Genomic DNA, 20,162 nt, shown 5'->3' on the forward strand with positions numbered 1-20,162 from the left:
GTTGTCTGCTGAAGACCTCCCTGTAAAGATGGCATGATCTTATTTATTTGGAATACTGTACCATGTTTTTCTTTTCTTTTTTTTTCCTTTTTAGAGCTGCACCTGCAGCATATGGTAGTTCCCAGGCTAGGGGTCAAATTGGAGCTGCAGCTGCTGGCTTAAGCCACAGCAATGCCAGATGTAAGCTGCATCTGCAACCTGCACCACAGCTTGTGGCAACGCTGGATCCTTAACCCACTGAGTGAGGTAAGGGATCAAAGCCATATCTTATGAGTCAGGTTCTTAACCTGCTGAGCTACAACAGGAATTCCTATACCATGCTTTTCGGTGAACTCATTTTTCTCTGAATATGGAAGTTCTAAGGTTAAATATAAATTTCTTTTGAGAGGTTTTTTTTCCCCTTTAGAAGTTCTTTCCTTTAAATAAAGTATAATAACTAAATGTATAATAATATAATTTATAGTTTTTAAAAAAATATTGGTTGCATTTTAATGCAACACAAGCACCAATTGACCTGATTTTCTTTTGTAAACTAAGATATTGCTAATGACCACAGTGATTGCTTACTTTTAAATTCCTTAGTCGACAGTAAATCAATTAAGTGCCTCTAGTCTTTTTTGACCATGAAAGGTGGTGTATATTACCTGGTTTAAGTCTCAGTTTTCTTGTCTGCTGAACAGGGTATTTAGGTTAATTTTTTTATTTATATGGTATGTTTTTATCATTAATTCAACTAAAAGTTGTTTATTTATTTACTTTTAAACTTTAAATAATTATAAATTCACAGGAAGTTGCAAAATAGTAGAGAGGGCCCTACACCTTTCACCCAGTTTCCCATAATGGTTACATCTTACATAACTTTAGTACAATATTAAAACCAGGAAATTGACATTATGTGTGTGTGTGTAGTTCTATGCCATTTTATCACATCTATGAATTCTGTAACCACCACCACAATCAAAACACTGAACTAATCTTTTAGAGATTAAATGAATCCTCTTACTCACAAATTCTTTTGTTTTATCAGTATAACTATGGAGAAAGATACCAATTGTTGGATCATTAATTTCACTCTTTTGCCTTTTGTAGTAGTTTGGAAATTCTTTTGGCACATCTTAAAAGATTTTATGGAAAATTCCAATTAAACTTTCTTGTAAGAATTTAAAAATTGGCAAGCTTTACTTAGTTTGTTGTGTGGTGAAAGAACAGAGACCACTCCAACAGAGAAAAAAGCCAAATTAGGAGTCTTTATTACTGGCCAGGGCCACACACTGCCTAAAAGCAGCTTGAGTGTGAAGCCCTGAACAAAGAAACCGACCGCGTTTATAAAGGCAAACTTACATCCAGGTTGGGAGGGGGCACGCATGCATAAGCAGGGGTGTAGAAGCAAAGCTGGTGGTTAAGTTACTTTAAACCTTAACTAGTAATAGTGTTTAGGTTAAATAGTAACGATTTAGGGTAAGGGCGGTATTTCCTGACTTCAAGCAGGCAGTTTATGCTGGTGCCAAAGAGGTGGTTAGATGAGTAACCATGTAGCAACTGCAGTTCTCCTTATCAGCTAACTTTGTTCTCTAAGGAAGGGGGCAGGCAGCAGGGGAGGCTTAGGTGCCCAGTTGATTACATTACACCTGCGCTGTGGAATGTCGACAAGGCCCAGGCCTATGTCCTTCAAGTTGAAGATTTATAAAATTAGTTTCTATTGAATTTTTTTTTGTAAAAGTTAACAATAATATTGAAAATTTGTGTCGTTTAAATGAATCAAGGCTTAAGTGTTATATTTCTTGCCAGAGAAGATTATGCCAGAATCTGTATTAGACAAAATTGTTGTTGTTCTGATGGTTGGTCTTTGACAGTGTTGAAGCAAACTTGTTTTTTAATTCATTGTGAGCTCATGTTTTAGTTATATTTTGGATTTGTTGTGAGGGAACTGTCTTCAAAGAAAGTCAGTTCAAAGATTGTTTTCAGAGAAAATATCTTTAGAGGAAAAAAGTGGTAAAAATTATTTTTGTTAATCTAGTTACAAAGAGGGACCATCAAGTTAAAGGCTAGTGATATCACTGACCTTTGCCTCCCTTTATCAGCTGTGAGTTATAAAGCCTGTCTTCAAAGATGAGGCTATTAATCCAATGTACTCCTGATTATTACAGACCTCAAACAACAAAGGTCTACACTAAACAGGCTTACAAAATATTTTCAAATATATTAACAGGAGTTCCTGTTGTAGTTCAATTGTAACAAACACTGTTGGTATCCATGAGAACTTGGGTTTGTTCCCTGGCTCTTTGGGTTGGTTAAGCATCTGGTGTTGCAGTGCACTGAGGTGTCAGTCACAGATGGGGCTTGGATCTGGTGTTGCTGTGGCTGCAGCTCCAATTCAACCCCTAGCCTGGGAGGTGAGACTCTAAAAAGAGTAAATAAATAAATAAATAAATATCAACAGAAGAGATTTATCAAGTGGTTTTTGTCTCTGGGTGGGATTAGAGGCGGCTGTGGCTGTGTGCCTGAGGGGTCTTTAGGCCGCTTGTTACTGATGGGTGGGGCTGTGATCCCACCTGGATTGTTGTTTGCCCTGGGGCTTCTCAGCGCTGATGGGTGGGGCCAGATTTTCCCAAAATGGCCACATCCAGAGAAAGGCATGCTGATGAATATTCCCAAGAGCTTTGCTTCCAATGTCCTTCCCCCACAACAAGCCACATTCACCCCTGTTTTCCCAGGAGGTCCTCCAAGAACTGCAGTCAAGTCTGACCCAGATTCCTTTGGAGACTTTGCTTTGCCCTGGGACCCAGTGCATGTGAAAGTCTGTGTGTGCCTTTCAGGAATGAGGTCTCCATTTCCCCCAGTCCTGTGGAGCTCCTGCACACAAGCGCCACTGGCCTTCAATGCCAGATGCTCCAGGGGCTCTTTCTCCCAGTGCCAGATCCCCAGGCATGGGGATTTGACATGGGGCCCAGAACTCTCACTCATGTACGTGAGTCTCTGTGAACCAGTTAGTTTCCAGTCTGTGGGGCTTCCCACCCAGGAGGTATGGGGTTGCTTATGTCGTGTAATTGCCCCTCCTACTTCTTGATGTGGCCTCCTTTGTCTTCTGGAGTAGGATATCTTTTTGAAAGTTTCCAGTCCATTTGATTGAAGGTTGTTCAGCATTTGGTTGTAATTTTGTTGTTTTTATGTAGAGAAGTTGAGCTTCAGTCCTTCTATTCTGCCATCTTAATCCCATCTCCTATCAGGTGGTTTTTGTCTCCTTTGGAATTGAGACAATTTTTTTGTCGACACTGATAATTTGCTTTGAAAATGTCAATTTTAATTTGTTTCATTGATAAGAATATAGTAAATATTGGTGGTACTTCCTGATATGTCAGATTCATATTTAGAGAACTTATTGGCCATCTGAGATTTGACTTTCTTCCTGGTACAATTTTTTTCTTTTTGGATTTATCCATTGCCAGCTTTTTATATATCTTGGTATACATTCTAAAATAAATAGTGCTTTTAATCAGGAACTGTGTGGCTTCAAGGAGAGATTGTTGTAGGGATCCAGCTCTTTTAGATTGATGAACTAGACCTTGTGCAAGTGAGAGAACTGTCAGGATCTAAGAAGCTAGTCTCCCTGGCTCTCATTTTGAGGATATATGGTTTCTTGTCTTATTTATGTGTCTGCTTCATCTACCTTTCCTAATTCTCTCTTTCACTTCTGTTTGTCTTACTATAGTTTTTCATAGTTTCTGCTTCTCCATAACTTTGACTTACAGGTAGATTTGGTTTGCTGTGTTCTTGACTTGAATTGCTCTTTCAACTAAAGCTTACCTCCTGATGTCAGCAGCATGTTTCTTTTAGTTCAGTTGGCAAGAGAGGAATCTGAATGCACTGTATGACCATGAGTTAAATGTCTATTCCTATTCCATGACCTTGGTGGGTGGGCACAGGAGGGAAAAGGCTAATGATTTTTGGTGGTTTACATAAGGATGATTCTTTTGTAGGGACTGGACAGGGCATTCATTTAAACATGTCAAGTCTAGCAGTGCATGTGTAGGTACTATGAGATACAAAGATTGAATTGAATTTAATCCTTTTCTTAAAGGATCAAATAATTTTCAGGAAATGGCAGAAGTCTCCCAGTATAGTTTAGTGTTAGCTTTTTATGTTAGTCACTTCAGGTAAACCAGAAAGATGACACAGTAGGACTATAGAATTAGCCAGCAATAAGGAAAGACAACCAGAGGTAACACTAAAGATGTGGATGTTCCCTCTCTAGAATCTGAATCATAGTTCTGCTAAAGCATGAAAGTACCTAGAAGCCCTTCTTTCAGGATCCTAGTTGCTGCTATCATAGAGCACCCCTTGTTGAAGAAAGAGGCTCTTTTTTTCAGTTCCACATCATATCAGTAGACAGCCTTTTGGCTACCTTTTTTCCCATTATTGGAGTCAAGAGACATCTTAGAAGAACTCAGTTCCAGAAACTGGAGCATTCTCATAGATGCTGTCTGTCTATATAGTGATGACTATCCTCTTAGAAAATATCCTTCAACCTTGATAAGCATTTGTGGTAAATCAGACAAAGACAGAACATTTGTATTTTTACTTTAGAGTCAATAATCAGGTATTCAGATGCTCAGTCTGTAGTAGTGAGCATCTTCTTTAACATAGATCTAGTGACATAAGAGTTGACGTATTGAATACTGGAGAGGCTATGGAGAAAAGGGAATCCTCCTACACTATTGGTGGGAATGTAAATTGGTGTAGCCTATGTGGAGAACAGTATGGAGGTTCATTAAAAAATTAAAAGTAGGGAGTTCTCATTGTGGCTCAGCAGAAACGAATCTGACTAGTATCCATGAGGATGTGGGTTCAATCCCTGGCCTCACTCAGCAGGTTAAGGATCTGGCATTGCTGTGAGCTGTGGTGTAGGTTGCAGACCCAGCTTGGATCTGGCATTGCTGTTGCTGTGGTGTAGGCCAGTGACTGTAGCTCTGATTTGACCCCTAGCCTGGGAAACTCCATAGGCCCCGGGTGCAGCCCTAAAAAGCAAAAGCAAAAAGAAAAAAAAGAAAAAAGAATTAAAAGTGGAGTTGTTGTATGATCCAGCAATAACATTCCTGGGCATGTATCTGGAGAAAACTAATTTGAAAAGATACATGCACCCCAGTGTTCATAGCAGAACTATTTGCAATTGCCAAGACATGGAAGCAACCTCAACATCCATTGACAAATTAATGAATAAAGAAAATAGGGTGTGTGTACGTACACACACACACACACACACACACACACACACACACACACAATGGAATATTAATCAGCCATAGAAAGGAATGAAATAATGCCATTTGCCACAAGATGTATGAACCCCATGATTATTATACTAATTAAGTCTAGCAAAGACAAATATCATATGATATCACATATATAGAATCTAAACTATGTTTTAGACTTATTTACAAAACAGAAACAGATTTGTAAACATAGAAAACAAATTTATGGTTACCAAAGAGGAAAAGGGGGGAGGGATTAATTAGGAATTTGTGATTAGTAGATATAGGCTACTATATATAAGATAGATAAACAACAGATCTCATTGTATGGCACAGGGAGCTATATTCAATGTTATATAATCTCCTAAAATGAAAAAGTGTATATATGTAACTAAATCACTTTGCTGTACACCAGAAACTAACACAGCATTTTAAATTAACTATACTTAAATTAAAAATTAAAAAATCTTTAAAGGAATTGACATGTTGAGTCAGTCCAATGTCCAGTCAACACCATATGTTATTTTTAACAGAAGATCCATGATGCCAGGGAAAGACCGTTTTTCCCCTGTTCAGTATTGGAGTTGATGTGAATTTCAAGGCTAAAAACTCCAAAGCCAGATCTGATTATGTTACCAAATCAAGACCAAAATTTTAGAAATAAGCACAAGTCAAGCACAGGCAATGAAAGAACCTAGATCTGAGTCAGTACAAAAGCTGCAGAGAGTAGTAGTTGGGGAGTATTTACTTGTAACACATGCTGCAACAGAGGAAGGAGGCAGTACAACTTTTGTGCAAAAGAATTACCTGCAAAGAGTATTAAAATTTTAGTTTCCTGAGCTCCACCCCCAGATTCCTAAAATCTTAGATGGGCCGAGGAATATACATCCTTCATAAGTATAGCAGATAATTCTAATAATGTGCTCCTCAGAACATTTAAAAAATGCATGGACATAGCATAATACCTACTGAGGACCAACTAAAGTGCTTGGTTCTATGGTAGAATGCTCAGAAATCTTTTTTTTTTTTTTTTGTCTTTTGTCTTTTTTTTTTTTTTGTCTTTTGTCTTTTTGTCTTTTGTTGTTGTTGTTGCTATTTCTTGGGCCGCTCCCGCGGCATATGGAGGTTCCCAGGCTAAGGGTTGAATCGGAGCTGTAGCCACCGGCCTACGCCAGAGCCACAGCAACTCGGGATCCGAGCCGTGTCTGCAACCTACACCACAGCTCACAGCAACGCCGGATCGTTAACCCACCGAGCAAGGGCAGGGATCGAACCCGCAACCTCATGGTTCCTGGTCGGATTCGTTAACCACTGCGCCACGACGGGAACTCCTCAGAAATCTTAAGTACCTGTTTGTAACTTGAAATGTTTCTTCTCTGACACATGCCTGCATTATGTTAAACACTTCATATCCATCCTCTTTAACTGTTTAAGTCACTAAATTGTGCCACAAGGATAGTTTTGGTTAAGCAAGGCAGTTTTGCTAGACAGTATACCTAATGGTTAGTATTATGCCCAGACATCTAGTCTTTTAGAGTTATATCATCAGTTCATTTTCTTAACTTTTGTATTTTTACATATAAATTCTTAAGGCAGTCCCCCCTCCCCATTTTTCCCTAATAGATTGTCTCCTATTATAGTTTTCTGGATCTATTAAGCAAAATTTTTTTCATAGTATGCTCTTTTGTATAGCAACGATCTCTTGAACCTTTGCCCTCACAAATTTAATTACTCAACTTTTTTTTTCAGGTCTGTCATCACTCTTGTCAGTGTTTTAATTAATCCTAGAATATTGAGCTGGTTGAGAACATGGACTTTGGAGCCAGACTGTCCAGGTGCCCAAATTGGACCTCTGTTACTTACTGTGTAACTTCACATAAATCTTTCCGTGTCTCAGTTTCTCTACCAGTAAACTGGAAATAAATGGTAGTACCTATATCATAGGATTGTTGTGAGCATGTTAGGCAGTATTGTAAAGCGCTTAGAATAGTGGTTTGCCTAGATTAAGGCACACCTTACTGTCTTATTAGTTGGCCTGTGCTTCTGTTTCTAAGGTATTTACCCATCTCTATAAATAAAATCCTCATACATTGCAAGTTAACGCCTTCCTAGCTAACTTACTTTTTGTTCGTTGATTTGTTTTTCTCAAATATCTTTTGGCAGGCCTTAGTTGCGTTTAATAAAAATGGCTATTTCCTTTTTAGTTAAAATTGTTTCTACCTAGGTCTTCTTCCTTCCATCATCATTTTCCTTTCTTGTTAAAATTTACCTCTCGTCTTAGACTTCGTACATGGAAAACCTTTAAATCATCCCTTTAGTACTTTCCTTTTCATACTTCTCTCCATCCTCTCCCATCTCATTTATCATCAACGTTCTGCTGATTCTTTCACTGTCATTTCTTTCAGATCATTCTCTTCCTTTTTACATCTGTAGTTGCCGTCCTCATCACTTCTTGCTGAGATGATTGCAGCCGTAAAACCAGTCTTCCTGCCTCTTCTCCACTCTATTCCATGGTGCGTAGAACTGTTAGAATAATTTTCATCAAACACTTTTCATCAAGTCATTTAAAAGTACCTTTGTTTGAATTGTGTTATATTCCAGTTTTTAATCCTTGTGCTTTTTTAAGGTTTTCTAACATTTTCTTTCCTCTCTTACTAGCATTCTGTTTTCTTATTCCTAAAATGTCTCTAGTACCTTTCTTCCTGCTAAATGTTTTGAGCCTTTATTTCTTGGTATTTGCTACTTTCTCCACTTAATAGATTTGTATATTCTTATCTTGCCAGTTAAAACCTTCTTAATAAAACCCATTTAAAGCCTTTTCTCTGAGGAAGCATTTTCCAGTGAACCTTGTCACATATGGACCAGTCATTTCCTCTGTATTTGTTACCCTTATGTGCGCAGTTACTAGTATACATATTTTTTTTGTATTTATTTTTAAGTATATCACATTTTAAATATTTTAGTTTTCATTTCATGTCTATGAATTGGATTCCTAGTTGAAGTGTAAAATCCTTGTGTCTTCTATTGGCTTATCCGTCTCTGCATTCTTGTCTCTCCATAGTTCATTTAGTATGTCTCATTCATCTAACTAAATGCTGATTACATATTATGTAAGACATAGGCCTAGACTTTAGGAAGCTCACAGTTTGGTTTTGATAGGATTGGAAGGAGGACTTAACCCTAAGGTATATATTTGAGTACTATACCTGAGTTATTCTTGGTTCAGTAATTTTTCCAATCCATTCTTAAAAATAGTAATTAGCACCTGATAGATTGCTGAGTCTAAGTTCCTGACAAATACTTTTACTGATGCTGATGCTAATGACAGTGGTTAAGAATTGTCTGAGTAGATGATAGGTAGGAATTTTAGGTTCACTGTCTTTGGAGGCTAAGCTCAGTTTTTAACCTCTTTTTGGGGGGAGGGGGGCACACTTGTGACACATGGAAGTTCCCAAGGCCAGAAACTGAACCCACGCCATAGCAATGACCCAAGCTGCTGCAGTGACAATGCTGGATCTGTAACTCCACAAGAGAACACCAGTTTTTCCCCTTTTTTAGTTTACTGGAACAGCAGGAGACTAAGGACTTAAAAATTGCAATTATGAAGTTATTATATAGAAAAGAATCCAAGCAATGGAAAAGCATATATAAAATAACAAGTGTGGCTGCCCGCTCCTCTTCCCAACAAATTCTACCCTGGTTTCTGTCTGTTGTTCATTAAAAACAAACAAAACAAACGAAAAACCTTCCTAAAATATAGTAGTTAGAACAACAATGATCATTTTACTTTCTTCTGTCAGGGTTCTGGGAATTGGCTCAGTTAAGTGGTTCTCCCTTGGGATTGCTAATCTGGGGTTTTCTGAAGACTAGACCTCTTGTGTGTCTGATGCCCAAGTTGGGAGAGCTCATAGAAATGAAGGCTGGGGTAGCTGTGGCTTCTTAGGCATCTCTGTTGGTCTCTGTGATTTCTCCAGTATGGTGACTTTAGAATAGCTGGACTTCTTACATGGTACCTTGGCTCCAAAGGCAGGTGTCCCAAAAGAGAAAGAAAGCCAGGCATATCACTTTTTATGTCCTAGCCTTGGGAATCACACAGTGTTACTTATCCAGGCAGTCATGCTAGCCTGCTTAGGTTCAAGAGCAGAGAACGCATACTTTACCTTTTGATGGGGGAGTGACAAAGTTCTAGAATAGCATGTATGAAGGAAATATTGTTGTGTCAATTATGGGAAATACAACACATCAGGGATAAATGCCATCAATTTGGTTTACTGTAATCATTTTCTTTGTATGTATAAATCATATTTCCAACTACTTACATAATTGTATCATACTCCATCTTATTTTTATTTAACAACATATGACTACATAAAGACTCCCATATTTTTGAACATCATAAATTACTGAATCATAATTTGCTATAACCATTCACCTAGTAGACATTTAAGCTTTCTGGAGTTTATGCATAGGAACCTTTCTTGACTGATATGAATAGGCCTTCAGACAATGTTGCAGTGAATAAGACTACATAGTCAGGAAATAAAAAGCTTTCTCCTTATGCCACACTTCTAAACATCTGGAAATTGTTTCTTAAATTTCTTTTTTTCTCCTTTGCTGCTGCTGCCTCCTTCTCTCCCTGCTCTGACTTATTCAGTAATTCTGTGCTTCTGTCTGGATCTCAGAAAAGATGTGGAAAAAATGGGAATATCATCATATATAAAGTAAAGCTGTCTTATTTGGCACCTTACCAATTCAAGGATTGTTTTTTTCCTTTCTTCCTGTTATATATAGAGAAGCCATTAATCTGAACTAGTAGTTGATCAGTTAATTAGAAAAATTGGCTATAGCAAAAAACCTTTAAAAGTCAATTACTTAAACATTTTACTTTAATGAAAAAATATAAATATACATGTCATATATTTTACTTGTTTGATACAAGACAATAGTTCTCAATGGGATGATTTTACCCCCTGGGGATATTTAGCAATGTTTGGAGACATTTCGATTGCTGAAACTATTGTGGGGTGCTGCTGTTGCCATTGAGTGGGTGGTAGAGAAGCCGGGGATGCTGCTAAGCATCTCTTAATTCACAGAGTAGTATTGTTTTCCACCCCTGCACCCATCTCCAACGGATTCTCTAGTCCAAAATGTCCATAGTGCTGGGGTCAGGAAACATTTATCTAGGGCCACAAGGCCTTTTCTTGGTATACGAATCCACAGACTGGCACCTGCATCAGATTTTTAGCATAATGTATTTATGATTTCAAGTTTTGATTTCTTTAAAATGGAGAGAGATGTTAAAGACACTTATAATCTGTCAAATGTTAATATTTTACAGTAGTCTCACCCACAACCAATTCAGTAGCATTTTTAGAATAAATTATCTATTATACCAAAATATTCAATTTTTTCAACTCAGTTTTTATAGAAACAATTCTTTATACTCATTTTGTTCTTTATGCTCATAATTAAATTCCACAATTTAATTTAACAACTGATATGAACAGTGAAGGAACAAATTAGTCTACTCTTGGTGGGCACAAGTGGAATATATGAGATGTTAGCCTTTAGTATTACATGTCACTTTGTTTTAGAAGGGGGATCTGGAAGGCATTGATTGTGAAGGTTGGTTAAGTGTAGGCTGGCTAAGAGTTAAATTCTTCAGTTTCTTTTCAATAATTCAGTTTCTTTTTCTTTTTCTTTTTCTTTGTCTTTTTGTCTTTCCTAGGGCCACTCCTGCGGCATATGGAGGTTCCCAGGCTAGGGGTCTAATCGGAACTGTAGCCACCAGTCTACAACACAGCCACAGCAACTCGGGATCCGAGCTGAGACTGCAACCTACACCACAGCTCATGGCAACGCCAGATCCTTAACCAACTGAGTAAGACCAGGGATTGAACCTGAAACCTCATGGTTCTTAGTTGGATTTGTTAACCACTGTGCCACGACAGGAACTCCGTTTTTAATAATTTTTTATTAAAAAGAATTGGTCTTAAAGTAAGTTAACTGAAAACTAATTCTTAAGTCCCCACAAGCCCCCCAAACAAAAGCTACACACACACGCAAAGCAAAAATAGACAAACAAAAAACCTACAAGCACAGTATAGTGTTATATTACAATTAGGTTTTGTCTTGTCCCAAATTGGTTGGATTTGTGAGGACATGATGGAGGAGAAAGGAAAGAGGAGATGCCAGTGGTAGCCTTCAAAAGAATAATACTCTTCATTCTTGATTTATATGCTTTAGTAATAGGATTTTAGTGATCTTTGGGTAATTGGGATAATCAGGAAGCCTATTCTATTTAGAAATTATTAAATTATTTTGCTGGGTTCCAGTCCCTCTCATGAAATATATTTAATCATATTTTTGTGCATGTGCTTCAAAGACCAGCTGGTGTTATCCTATTTAAAAGATCTCTATTTTAAGCAGATTAACTGGTCTTCTGTATTTCTAGATTACCTTCATCTGGATCTTTACATATTAAACCCTATCAGCCAGTCTCTTGTCTTTTATCAAAACATTTCTTATACTTCTTTAAGATACTTAAACTCAATGTCTCATTTTTTACTATTTAAGGTGTGATTCTAACACATTTCTAATCTTTGCATTACTAGCATTTTTTTCAGCTTTGATTATATTAATTTTCAGATAACATGCAAAATTTGGCTACATGAACTTGTGCAAGCTGACTCATTTGCACAATAAATGGTGTTATTTAGAATTTAATCAGATATTAATCAGAGAAATCCAGAAACTGGCATTTTAGATACCCTAATGAATTATCTAGTAACCAAAACCCAGTGGGAAATAGAGCCTGAATAGATGGTTAATCTTCTCAGAGCTAGAGGATTAAAATGAATTAGCATAGGATTGTTAAAGTTGTTAATTACTAATTCTGTAGTTGTTGGGAGAAAACATTAGTTCTTCTTTCCTGCACTTTCTGCTAATGATCGGGATTTCTTTATTGAGGAAAACTTAGTAAGAGAAGAATAAAGATTACTTAACTGGGTTAACTCTTAGTTAACTAGGTTTTTGAAATTATCATTCTTTACCATCAAGCTCATATAATAAAATCAAAATTCACTATATAAAAATTATTTGTATATTTATGTAATTGTCTTATATGACATTTATAAAATATATTATGGATATTGAGTACTTTAAAAATACTCAATATCTAAACATTTTTAAACTTTGCATATCCATTTCCTCTCTCTTTTCAAGAATAATGAGATTCTTATGAAAAACTTTTTGAAAATGATTGTTTTGAATGGATTATCAAACTAATAATTCCAAACTGATCAAGATACTAAATTTTAAGTCAGATGTGTTTTAAACTATCAGAATTATTTCGAAAACAATTAAAAGGGATTTGGGGGGAAATTATTTTCTTTTAAATGAAAGATTATTTTCTAAGTGAACCACATACATAGGGTTCCATTTAGAAGAAGCATAGCAAATATTTCAGGGCAGTTTATTCCATCTGTGTAGTGAAGATGTTTTGCATTGTTAGCTATAATGTAGAATTCTTGAAAGGAAGGGACCAGGAGTAATCTGGTTTATCACTTATATTCAATAACAAAATGAAAGAAGGAAGATGTTCTGGTTTGAAGTCAAAGATACAACTTATCTCCTTGTTTCACACTCTCTCCATTGTTCTGTTACTAAAGACAACTGAAACTTTCTAGTTTACTTTGCTCAAATTCTATAAATTTGTTTTTATTTTGTTTTTGTTTGTTTTGCTTTTTAGGGCCACACCTGCAACATATGTAGTTTCCCAGGTTGGGGTTGAATCAGAGCTACAGCCGCCAGCCTACACCACAGCCACTCCAGCGTGGGATCTGAGCTGTATCTGTGACCTACAGCAGAGCTCACAGCAATACCAGATCCTTAACCCACTGAGCAAGGTCAGGGATTGAACCTGTGTCCTCATGGATGCTAGTGAGATTCTTTTCTGCTGAGTCATGATGGGAGCTCTTTTTTTTTTTTTTTTTTTTTTTAACATTATAAATTTGTGATGGACACTTAGGGGATTTGAGTAACTTCCTTTCTATAGACGAGTCTAGATTTTTAACAGTAATTCAATGTATTTATCTTTTGTTTTCATTATTACTTCAGTGTATAGTGTACATTATCTAAACAGTGTGATCCAGATAGTATAAAAATTATTTGTTCAATTATTGATTTGTTGTATGTCTCTGCAGGCTGCTCAACATCTCTTTGGGTTCTTAGGTAGCTACTCTTCTACTTTTGTCTTCAGTCTTCCAACCATTTGCTGACCCTTTGCATTATGAAGCTCTCCTAGAGATCTCTCCATTAATAACATATGCTTAGTCATTATATTGCCTGGATTTGATTTATTGGTACACATTTAGGGCATCATGATGTATAATGTGTAGTTATCAGTTTATATTTATTTAAATATCATTTTTTGGAGTTCCCCTTGTGGCTCAGTGGGTTAAGGACCCAGTGTTGTCTCTGTGAGGATATGGGTTCAACCCCTGGCAGTACTCAGTGGGTTAAGAATCCAGCGTTGCCACAAGCTACAGCATAGGTTGCAGATGCAACTTGGCTCTCGTGTTTCCATGCTTGTGGCGTAGGCCATAGCTGCAGCTCCGATTTGACCCCTGGCCTGGGAACTTCCATATGTTGCCCAAAAAAAAATCACTTCCGTACGCTGTTAAAAAAATCTTTTTTATATTAATTTGAGCATAGGAACATATTTTTGGTTTAGTTTGTACTTTTAAAATGAAGACATAATCAGCTTGCCTTGTTTTGATTTATAGAACCTTTCCTAGGATTGTAATTGATCCAAGTTCAAAGACTAGGTTTATTTATTTATTTTTTTAATTGAAACCTTTTTTAGTTGAGGGAAAGGGAAAAAAATTGACATTTATTAAGTATACACATAGTTTCCATTTTTGTCTTTTAATTGTAAACTTCAAAATCTATTGATAAAAACAGAAAAATACCTGAATATCCATTAAAATGTGAATTATGGGAGTTCCCATTGTGGCGCAGTGGTTAATGAACTGACTAGGAACCATGAGGTTGTGGGTTCGATCCCTGGCTTTGCTCAGTGGGTTAAGGATCTGGCGTTGCCGTGAGCTGTGGTGTAGGTCACAGACACGGCTCAGATCCCTCCTTGCTATGGCTCTGTCGTAGGCTGGTGGCTACAGTTCCGATTAGACCCCTAGCCTGGAACCTCCATATGCCACGGGAAGCGGCCCTAGAAAAGGCAAAAAGAAAATAAATAAATAAATGTGAATTATGCTAAAGGCCTTAAAACCTGGTATTAATAAATATACTGCCAGAGTTGTTGGAACATTGAAAGCATGCTGAAACAAAAAGCATTTGAAAGCATGTTGAGTTTGACTTATACTGGTAGGTATGATGGCCTAATTGTATGTAGAACAATGGAAAAGCATATACATTGGAAAAGTCTAAACATTTTATTTTTAATCATTGGCTAACTGTTTTTAAAATATGGTAAAAATGAATGATTAGAAATGGAAAATACTAACCAGAGAAATACAGCATACAAGTCCAAATGCTTTATTATCACATTCATCAGATATATTATTTTTGATAAAGTTTCTAAACATAGTCTGAACTTCTTTAAATACTTAGTTATGGACCAGTCTCAGATAATGACTGTGCACATAGATTGGCATTGGTCTGTAAGGACATTTTGAGAAGGACTGTTGTAAAATATAAGAGAATACAAATTCTGTGTATTAGGAGTTACTCCTAGGTTAGGAAGCTCTCTTTTACAGGAAATATTGCTCCTGCAAACTACACACAGGGGCCTGACCTTCAAGTGACCCTATTCACAGGGGCCTCCCATGAAGACCAGAAAAGAGAACATGAACTTACGAGATATATATATATTGAGGTATGCTTTATGTAGCATAAAACTCACTGTATTAAGTGTATACAATGACTTCTAGTAAACTTGTCGACTTAAACAAAACAGATGATCAAACAAAAATTTGTACACAAATGTTCATAGTAGCATTCATTATTCAAACAAAAGTAGAAACAATGTAAATATCTGTCAGTTGATAAATGGATGAACACATTTATAGAACACTTTCATCACCTCAGTGAGATCTTTCATTCTCTTTTATACTTAATTCCCATTCCCAGCGCCAGCCAAGTACTAATCTACTTTTTGTGACTATAGGTTTGCCTTTTCTGGACATTTTATGTAGATGAAATCATACAGTATATAGTGTTTTGTGTGTGGTCTCTTTGCTTTAGCATAATATTTTTTAAGTTGATGCCTGTTGTAGCATGTATCAATATTTTGTTCATTTTTATTACCGAATAATATTTAATTATATGGAAATAAAAGAAATTTGTTCACCATTTGAAGTATATTTGGGCTATTTCCAGATTGGGGGGATTATGAATACTGTTTATGTGAATATTTGCATGCAGTTTTTTTGTGAACATGTTTTCATTTCTCTTTAACTTTTTAAGAAACTGCCAAGTTATAATCTCATTAGCAGTGTATTAAGGTTGCAGCTACTTCACATCATTGTCAACACTTGTTATTTTCTTTTTGATTATAGCCATTCTTATGGAAGTAAAGTATGACCTCACTGTGGTATTAATTTGCTAATAACACTGAACATCTTTTCATGTGCTTATTGTTCATTCCTGTATCTTCTTTTGTGAAAAACTTTTCAGGTATTTCACCCATCTTGTAATTGACGTATTTGTCTTACTAAGCTGAAAGAGTTCTTTTTATGTTTTGGATATGCAGCTTTTATCAGATATATGATTTTCAGATGATTTCTCCTAATCTTTGGCTTTTTTTCTTTTTTTTCTCCTATTGATGTATTTTGAAGTGAGAGTCTTTCAATTTTTGGTAAAATTGTTGCCTATTTTAAAGAATCACCAGGCCTAATGAAATGGGAAATCAGTGGCCAGGTCTGTTCTTCAGCCCTATTTCAGAATGTACTTATATGATCCTAGAGTTTGCTTACTGAGTGATGCTAAATAACTAAATCATTATTTCAAACCAGATCTCCTGGTATATGTGTTGGGGGAGCTGTTTTCCCTTACTTATTCCACATGCTGTTTAAGTAGAACGCTTTTCCCTCCCACTTTCTACCTCATCATCCTATTTCCCTATTCTTCAACCTAGCAGTGCCCACTAATTCTTCATGTTTCAATTTAAATAAGTTCTCTAGACTAGGTGAGGTCATTATTTTGCACGCTTCTGGAATACTCTGTACTTTCCCTAAAATAATACTCATTGCAATTTATTGTCACTATTTGTCTTTCTTCTCAGTAGACTGTAAACTACATAAGAACAAGAGCCGTGCTTAGAGGTGTACACACACACACACACACACACACACACACACAAACACACACACCCCTCTACAGCACCCAGAATAGTGTTTGACACATAGTAAATGAATGCGACTATTTAATCTGTTCAAAGAGAGAAAGCCTTCTTGTATATCAGTAGAACTACTTGAGATAGGTGAATTCATTGTACTAGGTTTAGATTAATCTCTTTAAAAAATACCTAGGGAGTTCCTGTCGTGGCGCAGTGGTTAACGAATCCGACTAGGAACCATGAGGTTGCAGGTTCGATCCCTGCCCTTGCTCAGTGGGTTAACGATCTGGCGTTGCCGTGAGCTGTGGTGTAGGTCGCAGATGCGGCTCGGATCCTGCGTTGCTGTGGCTCTGGCATAGGCTGGCAGCTATAGCTCCGATTCGACCCCTAGCCTGGGAACCTCCATATGCCGTGAGAGCGGCCCACAAAATAGCAAAAAGAGCAAAAAAAAAAAAACCTAGAATTCATCAACCTAAATTATCAAAGTGGATATTAGAAAATTATTGGAACTTCTAAAGTGAAATCTATATTTAGGAACTTAATAAAGTTATAATTGTGAGATTAAATATATAACCTTACTATCTATTAAAGAATGATCAATGGGAAGTTTGGTGTTTTTTTTTTTTTTTTTGCTTTTTAGAGCCACACCCACAGCACATGGAGGTTCCCAGGATAGGGATCTGATCAGAGCTACAGCTGCCCGCCTATGCCACAGCAATGCCAGATCCAGCCGTGTCTGCAACGTATACCACAGCTCACGGCAACACTGGATCCTTAACCCACTGAGCGAGGCCAGGGATTGAACCTGCAACCTCATGGTTCTTAATCATATTCGTTTCCGCTGTGCCACAAAGGGAACTCCATTTATTTATTTATTTAAATTTGGGGCAGAGTTTTACTAATGAAAAGTTTAAATAATTCCCATTAAAATCATCTTTTCCTACTTTTAACTGTGAAGAGGTACTGTCTTGCAGAGGTTGCAAATATCTGAACACATGCCTTCCCTCTTCCGCTTTGTCATGACAGACATCTGTATCAGGTTCAGCCTACCATCCTCCTAAAGGCAGACATGACAGATGATGTGGCAGTGAAACCTATTTGATATCCCTAGTCTAAGTAGGGGCTCAAAAGGGTTTGAATTAATGAATTCATATGCATTTTTCATTTCTGTGAGAATTTATTTTTTCTCTGTTATTTCAGTGAGAACCTACCTATTTGGCCAGAAATTATTCTATTTTATTTGAAAATAATGTTATGCGGATGCAAACTACTGCTCTTGGAATGGGTTTACAATGACATCCTGCTGTATGGCTCTGAGAACTATGTCTAGATACTTACATCACAACACAACAATGGGAGGAAAAATTATGTATACATGTATGTGTAACGTGGTCCCCATGCTGTACAATGGGAAAAAATTAAAAAAAAAAAAAAAAAGTAAAGGACACCCAGCTCCCCCTCACAAAAAAAAAAAAAAGAATGTTATGCTTCTAATACCTGTAATGGAAATGAAGTGCTTTATTTTTTAAATTTTTTTGCTTTTTAGGGCCACACCCGCAGCATCTGGAAGTTCCCAGACTGGGGTTGAATCAGAGCTACAGCTGCCAGCCTATGCCACAGCCATAGCAACACAGGATCCAAGCTGCATCTGCAACCTACACCACAGCTCACAGCAACACTGGATCTCCGACCCACCGAGTGAGGCCAAGGATCGAACCTACATCCTTGCAGGTACTAGTTGGATTCATTTGTCCTGTGCCACACTGGGAACTCCGGAAATGAAGTGCTTTATAATAGCCAGTGAGTATACTGTCTATAAACATATGCAAGTAGAGCGAAAGAACTACAAAGAAAATTTGTATGGAACCATTTTTATTTCTTCAAAATTGTCAGTGGAAGAACTGCTGGATTAGAGTGTGAGTTGGGATACTTTTAGTTGCAAAATTACAAAATCTGTGGATGATAACTTAAACTATTAAAGAAATTTATTCATTTATTTATCAGAGAGTTAGGGCAGCTTCAGGCAAAAATGATCCAGAGGCCTCAAGATATCATCAGTAAGCTTTTTTTGTGTTGTTGGACTTTTCCATTCTTAATTTTGTAGAGCAACTCTGTCCAGTAGAAGTATATTGTGACATTTGTAAAATTAAATATTCTAGTAACTATATTTTAAAAAGCAAAAAGAAACATGACAATTTTAGTAATATCCTCATTTAACTCAGTATGTCCAAAATATTGCCAATTTAATATGTAATTAGTGTAAAAATTATTACTGAGTATTTATATTCTTTTTCATGCTAAGTCTTCAAAATCTTACATATTTTGCACTTAAAACACATCTCAATTGGAGCTAACTTCATTTCAAGCTGCCAACTCAGTAGCTGCATGTGACTGGTGGCTTCTTCTGTAGCAGGCAACACAGTTTGTATGCTTTATCTTAATGCTGCCTTTTCCTATTTCTTCAGGTTGGCCACCTGCAGTCACTGAAACCATCCAAGCCTAGTGTTTTCTTTGTTGAGGCATTTTTAAACTATGAACTAAATTTCTTTAATAGCTGTTGGGCTCTTCAGGTTATTTCTTTCGTAGTTTATGGATTTCAAGGAGTTGCTCCATTTCTTCTAAGTTGCTGAATTTACAGACATAGAGATTTTTACATTGTTCTTTTAATCTCTGTAGGATCTCTGGTGATGTCCGCTCCTTCATTATCCAAAAACTGTAACTGGTGAAATGTTTGTGTGTTAACTGTATAAACATAATTTTACCACCAGAACACCAGGCTTAAATGCTTCCAACCTTTCACTTAGCCTAAGTGTCTAAAAGTAGTAGAATTGAGATCATTCAAAAACATAGTCATTTTCTGGGAAATGAGTTGAACAAATAACTAAATAAAGGTCTACTGATGGTGTTTATGGTATGTTGTCAAAGTCATTTAAGCACCTGAACTCAGTGAAGACTCACAATCCAGCTTTAAACAGCAGGAGCTTCTTCTGAAGACAACATTGTAGCAACTTTTAAAGCATTGCTATAGTCTGTCAATTCTAAATTGAAAAAGTAAGGAATAAAAAACAAAAAAGCTATTTTTCTTGATCAAAGTACCAACAAAGACAGAATATTGGTTGCTCAATGTCCCTGTCATAGCCAACTTTCCTCTTATGATGAAAATTAATCCTGGTAGCAGATATGTGTAAAAGAAGGATGTAGAATATACAGTCTGAATGATCTGTTTATAATTTTGAATGTCAAAGTAATATATGTGTTTACCTTTCTTTTGGCGGAAACATATCCTTGAAAGATAATAAATCGAATTTTTGTATACCACATTTTGTTGCAGATGCTGTAAGGAAGAGCTGGTAAAGCAAATAAATAAATAAATAAATCCTGTTTTGAATATTTTTTTTAAATACTCATAAAGATTGAAGTTCCCGTCGTGGCTCAGTGGAAATGAATCTAACATCCATGAGGACGCGGGTTCAATCCCTGGGATCTGGTGGTGTTGTGAGCTGTGGTGTAGTTCACAGCCAAGGTTTGGATCCTGCATTGCTGTGTCTGTGGCCTAG

At 36.7% G+C, this 20,162-nt stretch overlaps 1 protein-coding gene and 1 long non-coding RNA gene across 15 annotated transcripts in view; one reads left to right on the forward strand and one right to left on the reverse strand.

Annotated features, from left to right (window-relative positions):
• Window positions 1-20,162, forward strand: part of HMBOX1 (homeobox containing 1) — a 191,264-nt gene that overhangs the window by 7,429 nt on the left and 163,673 nt on the right. The window lies entirely within an intron of this gene.
• Window positions 4,932-8,935, reverse strand: LOC146396478 (uncharacterized). The gene is made up of 2 exons (XR_014828451.1): window positions 6,579-8,935; window positions 4,932-6,256 (listed from the first exon to the last, which is right to left on the reverse strand). It is a non-coding gene; the product is annotated as an uncharacterized LOC146396478 (long non-coding RNA).

This window comes from Sus scrofa, chromosome 14 (assembly GCF_054392235.1).
Source record: "Sus scrofa isolate SSC_HxYL_T2T_F1_AM1 chromosome 14, Sscrofa_HxYL_maternal_Yorkshire_Landrace_v2.0, whole genome shotgun sequence".
NCBI classification, from domain to species: Eukaryota; Metazoa; Chordata; class Mammalia; order Artiodactyla; family Suidae; genus Sus; species Sus scrofa.